Here is a 12,643-nt window from a genome sequence, read left to right as displayed (position 1 = left end):
TTCTGCATTGATTTTTGTTCACACATCAATGAAGTGACATAACTAAGCTTCGTCTACTCTTAGGCATCTTCCTTTCCCAGGTCTTAGAGGGCACTTAGTGCTGCTCTGTGAGAAAACAAAGAACCGTGGCCCCTCTTCCAGGATCAAACATTCGTCTCGTGTCACCCCGTGTATCCCCACCTTTCTGCTTCCATAGTGCTCTGTGTATATTGAGGAAGGTTTCATTTCAGAGCCAGATTGCTGAGACTGTTCTGCCTGTGTTTTCCTCTAAGAGTTTTATAAGTGTCTGGTCTTACATTTAGGTCTTTAATCCATTTTGAGCTCATTTTTGTGGATGGTGTTAAAGAATGTTCTAATTTCATTTTTTTTTCAGGGGAGAAGGATGAGGGAAGGGAAGTTAGGGAGTTTGTGATTGACACGTACACACTGCTATACTTAAAATGGATAACCAACAAGGACTTACTGTGTAGTACAGGGAACTCTGCTCCATGTTATATAACAACCTAAATGGGAAAAGAATTTGGAAAATAATACATGTATAACTGAAAAAAAAATGTATTGCAATCTTAGGGGGGAAATCACTGAATTGTATGCTTTAAAGTGGTGACATTTTATGATATATGAATTATATCTCAATACAGCTGTTATTTAAGGAAAAAGTCAAATCACAATGTACTCTCTTCACAAAAAGTAACAACCCATCAAAGGAGCAATAAAAATAACAGAGGAACCCTGTAAATGTATGGAGAATGGTGTTTCATAGGGGCTGCTAGCCCCCTACCCCTTAAGTTTATAAGATATCTGATTGGTAAGATTCCCTGGAGGAGGAAATGGCAACCTACACCAGTATTCTTGCCTGGAGAATCCCAAGGACAGAGGAGCCTGGTGGGCTACAGTCCATGGGGTTGCAAAGAGTTGGACACGACTGAGTGACTAACACTAGACACTAGGTTGGTAAGAGGCAACTTGGCTTTAGATATTGTAAAATATGAAAAAAGTTGTCTTAGAAGATGAGCAAAAATCCTCTCCTGGCATTGCTATAGAAGAGACTGACCCTTCCAGCTTGGACTGACTTGAGACCATGAGGTTGAGCATCACGGGATATCCACCCAGACATGTCCCTCACTGGCTTTACTTGTGCCTCATGCAGTCTGGCCTGAACCCTGAAGGCCTGTGATGAAGGAGAAGCTTCTTCCACATGGGTTTTGTGCTTCCCAGACCATCTGCTGGACTCAGAACAGGAATGGTCCCTCGTCTTCCAAGAAGATCCAGTTCTCCAGGTAGAGTTTTGAGCTCACTCTGAAACTGGGTTTACATATATTTTTCTGATTAATGGAAGGAGCTTAGAGTGTAACCCTTCCCTTGCTTGAATTCCCATTTCATTAATGTAAGGATTGGGTTCCTGAAGGTGCTAGACCGTGGTCTTCGGGTTTCAGAGGTATGAGAATGGAAACCAAACCTTTAGCTTATACGCTGTCTTCTTACCCTAGTTTTACCTGGAATTGCCGGAGAGCCAACATAAAACTGGAAACTTAGAGGTACACGATGCTCCAACGGAAAAGGTTCCCCTGAGGTGTGCAGGCTGGAATTGAAGTCTTAGGGTTCAAAACTCTCTCTGCTAGCAGCCTACAGTCAGCTGCTTCTCTTGGAGGGTGGCACGCTGAGAGAGAACACAGGCATGGGAATCTCAGCTGTGCGGCCACAACCTCAGACAACCTCAGAAGCTGGGAGGGGTCAGCAACTCCCTGCAAGCTCCCCGCTCAGTGGCTGGGCTGCAATGTGCTTTCTTCAAACCCGCACCAGTACAAGCTCTGCTGAGACACAGAACGCTTTGTGGGGAGAGGAAGTGGCAGAGCTCAGATTCTCATGACCGGGAATAGAGGCAAGAAGGAGCCAGCGGCTCAACCTTTCAGAAAGGAAAAGGGAGAAGTTAATGTGCCAAGATTTACAAGAATGGGGAGACAGTTCCTGTTTGCCTGTTCCCCCAACATGGAGGGCATGGCCTTTCTGTGAGGATGAGGAATGCTGGCACCAGAGGCTTTAGTGTCATCCGTTGTTAGGCTGTAGTGATCGGGTCATGGTTCTGTAGGGACCTTGTGTGTATTTACCAGGATCTTCAAGCCAGAGGAGATGTGGGTAGGGGGGAGTTTCCCTGGTGGTCCTGTGGTTAAGCTTCTAAAGCAGCGGGCACGGGTTGGATCCCTAGCCGGGGAAATAAGATCCCACATGCCTGCCTCCAAAGATCTTCCAAAAAAGAAAAAAAAAAAAAGAGGAGACATCGCAGATCTAAGATAGAGGCATCTAGAAGGTTATAATATCAGTGTTGATAATATTAATCTGTTGAAAGGTTCAGCTCAGTTCAGTTCAGTTCAGTCGCTCAGTCATGTCCGACTCTCCGCGACCTCATGAATCACAGCACGCCAGGCCTCCCTGTCCATCACCAACTCCGGGAGTACACTCAAACTCATGTCCACAGAATCGGTGATGCCATCCAGCCATCTCATTCTCCATCGTCCCCTTCTCCTCCCGCCCCCAACCTTTCCCAGCATCAGACTCTTTTCCAGTGAGTCAACTCGTCGCATGAGGTGGCCAAAGTATTGCAGTTTCAGCTTTAGCATCAGTCCCTCCAATGAACATCCAGGATTGATCTCCTTTAGAATGGACTGGTTGGATCTCCTTGCAGTATAAGGGACTCTCAAGAGTCTAAAAGAGGTAAATACTGAATGATTTCTTTGTCAATTTCTTCAATAATCCTGTGACATTAGAGTCAAGGGACTATATGTACTCAATACACCATTAACCCACAGTGGCTGCAGAAGACTGATACATGGCGAGCTGACAGATGGAAAAATTCACCATAACAACAGAGATGGAACAAGATTCTTAATCTCCTCAATTCCTGACCAGAGCTATGCCAGCTGGCCACTCTGCAGTTGGAAAAGATGGTAAGAGAGATGGGGAAAAGGGGATTTGGGAGAGCAGGTAAGCAGAGGTCAGAGAAATAGAAGCTGAGTTCATGGAGGAGATCCAGCATGGCTGCCACACTTGACCAGGGTTGCCTGAAGGCAAGAAGACTCTTCACAACAGGCTCACACTTGATGAACTGAGTTGAATAATGTCCCCTACATTCACATCTACATAAAACCCATGAATGTGACCTTATCTGGGGGTCTTTGCAGATGTTACTTAGTTAAGACAGGGTGGACCCTACAGATTATACTACGGGTGTCCTCATAATAAAAGGGCTATTTCGACAGATGGACACAGAAACACCAATGCAGAGGAGAATGCCATGTGAAGACAGCAGCAGAGATAAGATAAAGGGATGTGTCCACAAGCCAAGGAATGCCAAAGATTGCTGGCAACCACCAGAAGCTCACTGGAAAAGACCCTGATACTGAGAAAGATTGAAGGCAGGAGGAGAAGGGGATGACAGAGGATGAGATGGTAGGATAGCATCACCGACTCAATGGATGTGAGTTTGAGCAAGTTCCAGGAGTTGGTGATGGACAGGGAAGCCATCACCATGCTGCAGTCCATAGTGTTGCAAACAGTCGGACATGACTGAGTGACTGAACTGAACTGAACTGAACCGGAAGCTAGAAGAGTCCAGCAGGGGTTCTTCCCTAGAGGCTTTGCAGGGAGCACAGCCCTGACAATGCCTTGATTTTGGACTTCTGGCCTCCAGAACTGTGAGGACCTATTTATGTTGTTTTTTAAAATAGTTGCTTTACAATGTTGTTATTCTCTGCTGCTCATATAGCAAAGTGAGTCAGCTAGATATATACATATATCCCCTCTTTTTTGGATTTCCTTCCCATTTAGGTCACCACAGACCATTAAGTAGAGTTCCCTGAGCTACACAGTAGGTTCTTGTTTAGTCACTAAGTTGTGTCTGACTCTTTGAGACCCCACGGACTGTAGCCCGCCAGGCTCCTCTGTCCATGGGATTTTCCAAGCAAAAATACTGGAGTGGATTGACATTTTTCCTCCAGGGGATCTTCCTGGTCCAGGGATTGAACCCACGTCTCCTGCATTGGCAGGCTGATTCTTTACCACTGAGCCACCAGGGAAGCCTTTCTCATTAGTTAACTGTTTCATACACAGTCGTGTATATATGTCAGTCCCAACCTCCCAACTCATCCCACCTCTCTTTTCCCCTGCCTGGTGTCCATACGTTTGTTCTCTGCATCTATGTCTACCTCTGCTTTGCAGATAGGTTCATCTGTGCTGTTTTTCTAGACTCCACATATCTGTTGTTTGAAGATACGAGTTGACTCACTGGAAAAGACTCTGATGCTGGGAAGGACTGGGGGCGGGAGAAGAAGGGGACGACAGAGAATGAGATGGCTGGATGGCATCACCGACTCGATGGGCATGAGTTTGAGTGAACTCCGGGAGTTGGTGATGGACAGGGAGGCCTGCCATGCTGTGACTCATGGGGTCGCAAAGAGTCGGACACGACTGAGCGACTGAACTGAACTGAACTGAGTGTGTGGTGCAGTGTTACTGCAGTCTTAGGAAGAGATTACACCTGAATCGGGGCTGCATTTCAGCACCCCAGTCAGGGCTCTCTACAAGGTGGCAGAGGTTCCAGTTCCTACTAACCTCTTCCTCTGGATAGACGGAGCTCTGGGTGATCTTGACTGATTTCTCTGTTTACGGCTCAGGAACTCAGCATCTACTCCTCATGTCTTGGAGATTCAGCACTAACTGAGGGACTATGAAAGCCTCTTTACAGACATCACAGAGGCCTCCCCGATTGAAGCTGGAAGTGCCATACCATGACTTCTGCCATTTCTGTTGGTCACATAGACCATCCCTGGCATGTGATGGCAGTGACCAAACAGGATCTCTGGGCATCATCTTGGGGGCTGATGACCATACCCACATTGAAATGTTTCCTGTGTTTTCTGAGCCTGGAGCAGGACACAGATTACTTATGGCTCCCAGAGTCTCAGAACATGACCAACTCCACCATGTAGTCCTTTCTAGAGGATCCAAATGTCTCTATTTTTCAATCAGTCTTGATCTTTCCACTGGAATAGGGAAACTGTGTTACTTTGTTCCCTTCTCTTTGGTCAGACTACCTGGATTCATGTCTTGCCTCCTCTGCTTATTAGCTGTGTGATCATGGACAAGTTACTCAAGTTCTCTGTGCCTCAGTTTCCTTGTATGTAAAATGGGGCTAAAACAGTATATACTCCACAAGATTACTGCATGGCTTTAATGCTGTGATACATGGAAAGTTAGTACCACAGTCCTAAGTGTGCCTTGTATGCTCAGTCTCTCAGTCAGGTCTGATTCTTTGTGACCCCATGGACTGTAGTCAGCCAGGCTCATTTGTCCATGGGATTTTCCAGGCAAGAATACTGGAGTGGGTTGCCATTTCATAGCTATAATGATCATTGATTGAAAATATTCTGTTTTAGGAACCAGAAAGGAAGGAGAAGGGATTGATTATAGGGGATGGTAAAACATCAAGGATTCTCCTTGAATATTCTGCCACATTTGATGTAGCTTGGACTTTTTGAGGTCACTGTTACTCAGAGTAAAGGTTCTCATCCTTCCCTTCCCCTTCTTCTTATAAACACATTGCCATCAATTCCCATACATTTTACTGGCCAACTAAGAAGTCCCAACCAGTGGCAGCATGGGCGCCGTGTTGCACCTTCAGTTGAATTTCCACCAACATTTCAAAGCCAGCTGTGTGCTGTGCTAAGTTGCTTCAGTTATGTCCAACTCTTTCAAAGCTGGCAACCACAGTCATTCCTCCTTATGCTTTAGAACAAAGAACTCAGGGCTTCCCTTAGGTCTGATGCTTATAGATCAAGGCAGTTCCTACTGGCAAGAATCCTTATGTTTCTTAACTTGTTAGTCTCCCAACATCTGACAACATAGTGCAGAATACAGTGGCTATTTCTCAGAGATGGAACGTATGGGATAGATGCCTCCAGACTATTAATGGCCCACAGATTCAGCAGTCAGGCCAGAGAAGCTCTGATAATAAACAGGATTCTTTTCCAACTGGTTCTGTTCATCCTTTACCCTTCTCCCTTCCAAAGGCCCTGCTTCCTGATACAGAAATTCATAACAATGGTGGAAAATCGCCAAAGCCTGCAAATTTCTCCAAGCAGAGAACAATTCCAATAAAGAGTGTTCAGGCTTGCAATAATTGTAATAATGAAAATTATCATATTTTATACACCTAAAGCACTTCTCCTCCTCTAGTCTACTATTTAATATGTGAGGTTTGTGCATTTGCATATGCCCAGAAGAGGATGTGCACAGTGAACTGAGTCCATAAAATGGTTCGATGAAACATTGTCCTTTGTTTGATTAATTTCCAACATTCATTCATCTTGCCCAGTTTAAACTTTTAATCCCAAATATTACATTAGCCTCCTCCCAATCTCATCAGTTTGGGCCATTTACATTTTTAGTGTCAAAGTTATTATCTTTTAATACCCTATAGGGGCTTCTCAGGTGGTGCTAGCGGTAAAGAACCTGCCTGCCAATGCAGGAGACGTAAGAGACGTGGGTTCGATCCATGGGTCGGGAAGATCCCCTGGAGGTGGGCACAGCAACCCATTCCAGTATTCTTGCCTGGAGAATACCATGGACAGGGGAGTCTGCTGGGCTACAGTCCATGGGGTCGCAAAGAGTAGGACACGACAGAAGCAACTGAGCACAATACCCTATAGATGGCTAAGAAGTTAGAGGCATCTTCCTATGAGAATGTCATTTCCTGCTCAGAAAAGCTGAAGCAGAAAGAACTCGAGAGACAGCAGTGGACAAGACATTTTGACATAGGAGATTATGCCTGATTTCTGTGATCTGTCCCCATGCTCTAAGGGCAGCAGCTCATATGAACCAGCATTCTCCAGCCTGATTTTATTCAAGTTTAGACATAAAACATGAAAGATACCAAATTCTGCAGAGTTGGAGATTCTGCAGCCACAGTGACTCATAAACACAGCAAAAGAATTGTATTCCATTAGGGTTTTGGCCTCTCAGTTGGTACTAGTGGGAAAGAATCAGCCTGATGATGCAGGAGACATAAGAGATGAGGGTTCATTCCCTGGGTTGGGAAGATTCCCTGGAGGCAATTTTGGTAACGCACTGCAGTATTCTTGCCTGGAAAATCCCATGGACAGAGGAGCCTGGTGGGCTGTGGTTCATAGGGTCGCAAAGAGTCGGACACGATGAAGTGACTTAGCACGCACACCAGGCTCTCAAATAATTTGCTTTTGGCCACTCTTCTCCTGGTTGGGTTCTGCATAGGATGGCAGAGCCAGAGCTATAGAGTTCCCCAAGTTCTGTGAAGAGAAAGGCCAGTTTTGTGCAAAGGGGACCTGTTGTCTTATCAAGGGTACATGAGAAAATATCACTAGGTTTCACAGACTGACAAGGAGGGCCCATAGTGGGTGGAAGCTTAGCCCTTACTGGCCCTTTCAGGATCTTTGATCTCCTCTGTGAGGATCGCGGGGAAGTGGGTGGATGGGAAAAGGAGAGGAAGGAGAAGAGTTGTAGGAGGAAATCAGTTCAGTGAGCATTCACCGAGACAAAACTCCCTCAATTTCCTCCCAGAAGAGGACGTGCAAACAGAACATTTCAGTACCAGGTGCTTAGAAATATTGTAAAGATGTGCTAGGGAACCCTGGGAGAAGAGCATGGGGTCACTGAGGTCATGTTGGGGTTTTTTTTGGTTGCACCAAGTGGCATGTGGGATCTTATTTCCCCAACCAGGGATTGAACCTGCACTCCTTGCACTGGAAGCATGGGAGTCTGAACCGTTGGACTAACTGGGAAGTCCCACCTTGGGGTTTTTAAGTGTTCCTGAACAACTGAAGGCTGAGCTGAGAGCCAGCTGCATGGACAGAATGCATTTCTAGAGTGGTCTAGAAAATGTACCAGGATCCAAGAGAACATGCAGAAAATGCAGAACATGGAAATGCAGGGGCTATGAAATCCTAGTCCCTTTGTGCCACAGGGAGTGATGAAAAGGTAGACAGAGCCAGCCTTGGGACACTGCATGCCATGCTAAGAAAGCTAAGCTTATTCTTCTGGGTTTTATCTGGGGACAAATGGGGTCTGACCAGTTTTAGATGGATCATTTCACTAGCGGTATATACTGAAAGGGCAACACTGTAGGTGGAGGGGTCGGCTTGCAGGTGATTGGAATCGTTCAAGAAAGAATGGCAAAAGCCAGAACTAAGACAGGGGTGGCAGGGAGAAGATAGACTAATTTGGAGACAAAAATCAATGGAAGTTGATTGGTTATTTGCCGGATGGGGAAAAAAGGAAAAGGAGAATCAGGAGGCTTCTGGAACCGTTGTTTTCAAAGTGTGACAGCCGGACCAGAAACATCAGCATCGCCTAGGAACTCATAAGAAAATGCAAATTTCATGGCCTGTCCCAGACCTTCAAATCAGTTACCTCATTACTAACACTGATGCTAAAGCCCTAGAAATCTGCATGTTAAGAAACTCAGCAGGGGATTCAGATACAACTTCAAGTATGAACACCAAACTCGGTAGAATAAACTCCAGGATTTTGCCTTGGGTTCTCGGGTAAATGAAGTTGCCTTCTGACTCAGACAATAATCTTTATGCAATGCAGGAGACATGGATTCGATCCCTGGGTCAGGAAGATCCCTTGGATTAGAAGAAAATGGCAATCCACTCCAGTATTCTTGCCTGAAAAATCCCATGGACAGAGGAGCCTGGCGGGCTACAGGCCATGGGGTTCCAAAGAGTCAGACATGACTGAATAACTAATACTTTCACTTTTAGCTGTGATAGGGAAGACTTTAAAAGGAGCAGAGTGATTCGTCTTGTTTTGTTTGAGGATGAGAAGAAGACGGGAAGTTAAAGAAAGGAAGAGAAGTAGGGTAGACAGAAAAAGAATTAGAGAGAAAGATAGAAAGAGCGGAAAGGAAGGAGGAGGTGACTTTCAGATCCTGCTTGAGGTGAGCGGCTGGCAGAGGGAAAATTTTGAAAGCTGATTTCTTGCTCCTGGAGTAGTGATGGAACAGAGAATTTGGCCTGAACGGTGAGTTAGAAAAATTTTTTTTTCTGAATCATTAAAGAAATAGGAAGTAGGAAATGAAAACCCACTCCAGTATTCTTGCCTGGGAAATCCCATGGACAGAGGAGCCTGGCCAGTTACAGTCCATGGGGTCACAAAGAATCAGACACGACTGAGTGGCTGAGCACAAAGAAATCTGAGTTTCCCACACTACTGATGGTAACATGTCCTGCTTTTTATACCAAGGCACGGTAGCTACAATATGGGAGGATCTGATGGAGGTCTTCCTCCTGTTTGGTTGAAGAGATGGAAAGAAACTGCAGAAACACAAGAGACAGGTTCACAAGTACTTTGTCCAGGTCTTTCTTGTGTCATGAGCATGGTGAATGCTATGTTCAGACAGCAGTGTAGACCATGGCAAGACTTGGCCATCAGGTCAGGAAAGCCCTTCTCAAGGGGATGAGATCTCAAGCAATTAGCCCCTGAAGTTGTCTGTCAGTACACCAGGGTCAGAGTTCAAGTACATGGTACATGCCTCCATTGAACTGGGGGAGATGGCAGGCAGAGTGGAAGACAAGGCAGAGAGAGAGGGTGGTTCCCCTGCTCTACACAGTGGCCTAGGCTGGGGTCAGAGATGAATAAAGTCGCTAAGGAAAGGCAAGAGCCAGTGCATGGGGAGGTGGTCAAAGAAGAAAGTTCCGCCTGGATCCAACCCTGCATAATAGAGAGAGAGATGAAAGAGCATCCTCATTCCTTTGAAATGGAGTGACTTGCTGGGGACATTCAAGTCTGAAAACAGAAGTTTTAGTGCACCAAGGAGGCCACTAACTCAGTCATGACAGATGTATGGAAGCTTTCTCCTAATATGGTATCTGAAGATAAAAGCAGCTCGGGAGAGACCCATATTTTAAGTGCTGTCCTGCTAATACAAATGCATCATCTGTTAGCCATGCTCTTTGACCGCTGTTTCAGTGCCGAGAATGGTTAGTGCTGTTGAATCCACGTGTTCCGTGCCAACATTTCCAAGCCCTTGGCTTTGTGACATCATGTTCCGACCAACTGTTCCCTTCCCTGCTCCATTTCCTTCTACGTATCACTGCCCAATTGATTTTCAAAAGTAGGTCCCACATTGTTCTTCTGCTCAAAAACCTCCTAAAGCTCCCTCTTGCCTACACAAATGAATTCAAACTTTTTAACTTGGCCAAGGTACCAAGATTCCCATCGTTAATGGCTGCCAGGGCTCCAAAAGCCACAGTTGTATCAATAATAATGGAAGTATGATGACACGGGAAGGAGAACACATTCACTCATTAGCACCAGATGGGAAATTCAACAATGGGTAAATTTAACAGATGGAAAGGAAGCAGGCTCCTGGTAGACCCGGGATGGGCACTTTTCAATGAAGCTTGCTTCACACATTTAGGCAATTTTTATAATAGACATTTCTGATGGCACATATTGATGGAGGAGGAGGAAGGAGGGAGGTCTAGACTAGAGCACAGTGTACTGCTGGGATGAGGAGATCTGAGGTGTATTATGAACAGCCTACTTTACCCAGGAAGGGAATGGACCCAGAAACAACAAGAGGGGCCTCCCAGGGGCTTGGACTCTTTTGCAGTAAAGCGTGTGCCGCCCAGTTCCCCATCTCTCCCAGCTTCGCCTTGCTGACCTCCTCTCCATGTCTCTGATTCTTCATGTGTAAAATGGAGATTTTTCTCACAGGACTTCAAGGAAGTCAGTGCACTTTGAGCATTGCCTCCTTGACATATACTAGCTTTTAAATATCTTAGCTTTTAGTTTAATTGTCTTAGCTTGCCTTCTCTCTCCATTACCTTTCTCTACCACCCTCAGCCCATACTCAGGCAGTTTCTTAAAACTTTGGTACTTGATGTTCTAGAAAGAGTCAGGACTCCCTAAAGTCTTCCTTCTCACAAGCCCATTCTGTTTCATTTCTTGATCAGAGGGTCATAGAGCTTTACAATCCCGGTGTTTGGGCCCCACCCAAGGGACTCTGATTTGAGTCAACTGCAATGGGGCTCAGGCATTGGTAATTTTAAAAAAAACTCTCCATCTTATTCAAATGTGGTTAGCGTAGACCCCCTGGTCCAGACTGATGGGGATCAGAAGAATGGAAGGAGGAGAAGCAACATACTGGACTACTCAACAAGTCTACCAATGCCTTCGCTATAGGAAGTGATCATGGAGTCTTGGTAAACACTCCAGGTTAACTCTGGAAGAACTCTGAGCTTTTGGAACACTTATATCATCTTGAAGCACCCTTACCTTTGGCTTAGCTACCTGTGGTGAGACTTACTGTGGAGCCCTGCTTGGAGGTTCTGGGTTGGTGGGCAGGAGATGCTACTCTGGCGACACTGGCATTAAATTTTCAGTTACACTGTTGGAGAAATCACTTGGGCTACAAAGGGAGAAATAACTCATCTCAGAGTGTTCCAGCTTCTGGACCGGAAACACTTAGTGTATCTTTCTATATCCAGAGGCAGCTTTCACAGCCATTGCCAAAGCTTCTTTGCCTCAGGAGAAGGATTTTGGACTTTATTCTTTAAACTGTGGGGAACCTATGACTATTTGGGGAAGTAAAGCAATATGGTGATGGTAGCATTTTAAGAGGATGGATGGTGGTGTGAAAGCAATATGGTGACAGTAGAGGATGGATGGTGGTGTGTAAATGAATTGTATCAGAGACTGTCAGAAGGCAGTTGAAATCTTGCAGTTGAGGAGTGTTGGGAAAGAAGAAAGGCTGTATGATGGGGTTCTGTGAGCAAGGTCTGTCAGAGGTCAGTCTGGGCTTTTGAAGGAGAAGGAGGGGACTTTTCCACATCACTGCCCCACCAAATTATGAGTCCCCAAAGTCACTGTCTCATCTCTTGTGCAGAAAGAAACATACGTAGTCTCTAGACTATTTCCCTTAGCATGCTGTGCCATGCTGTGCTAAAGTCGCTTCAATCATGTCAACTCTTTGCGACCCTATGGATTGTAGCCCACCAGGTTCCTCTGTCCATGGGATTCTCCAGGCAAGAATACTGGAGTGAGTTGCCATGCCCTCTTCCAGGGGACCTTCATGACCCAGGGATCAAACCCGTGTCTCTTACATCTCCTGCATTGGTAGGTGGGTTCTTTACCACTAGTGCCACCTGGGAAGCCCCTTCCCATAGCATGATGCCAAGTAATGTATTTATTTTGTAATGTCTACCCTTTCCTCCCCTCCCACTGGGCATCAGCCTCTATACAAGCTGTACTGATGCCGGGTGGGGAGGGGAAGAAAGGGTAGACATTGCAAAAGAAATACATTAGTGGGCATTATGCTAAGGGAAATAAGCCAGACAGAGAAAGGCAAATATGGATATCACTTATACATGACATTAAAAAAAAAAGAAATCAAACCCACAGAAACAGAGTAAAGAAGTGCTTTCCAGGTGTGAGAAGTGGGGAGAGGTTGATAAAAGGGAATAAACTTTCAGCTCTAAAATGTTTAGGAGCGGAGGATCTAGTGTGAAACATGGTGAAAATAGTCAATAACATTGTATCAGTTCAGTTCAGTTGCTCAGTCCTGTCCGACTCTTTGAGACCCCATGAATCACAGCACGCCAGGCCT

The sequence above is a fragment of the Moschus berezovskii genome, chromosome 6 (genome assembly GCF_049115385.1).
Source record: "Moschus berezovskii isolate FMDL1 chromosome 6, NW_MosBer_1.0, whole genome shotgun sequence".
NCBI lineage: Eukaryota > Metazoa > Chordata > Mammalia > Artiodactyla > Moschidae > Moschus > Moschus berezovskii.
Note: the sequence above shows the minus strand (reverse complement) of the source record.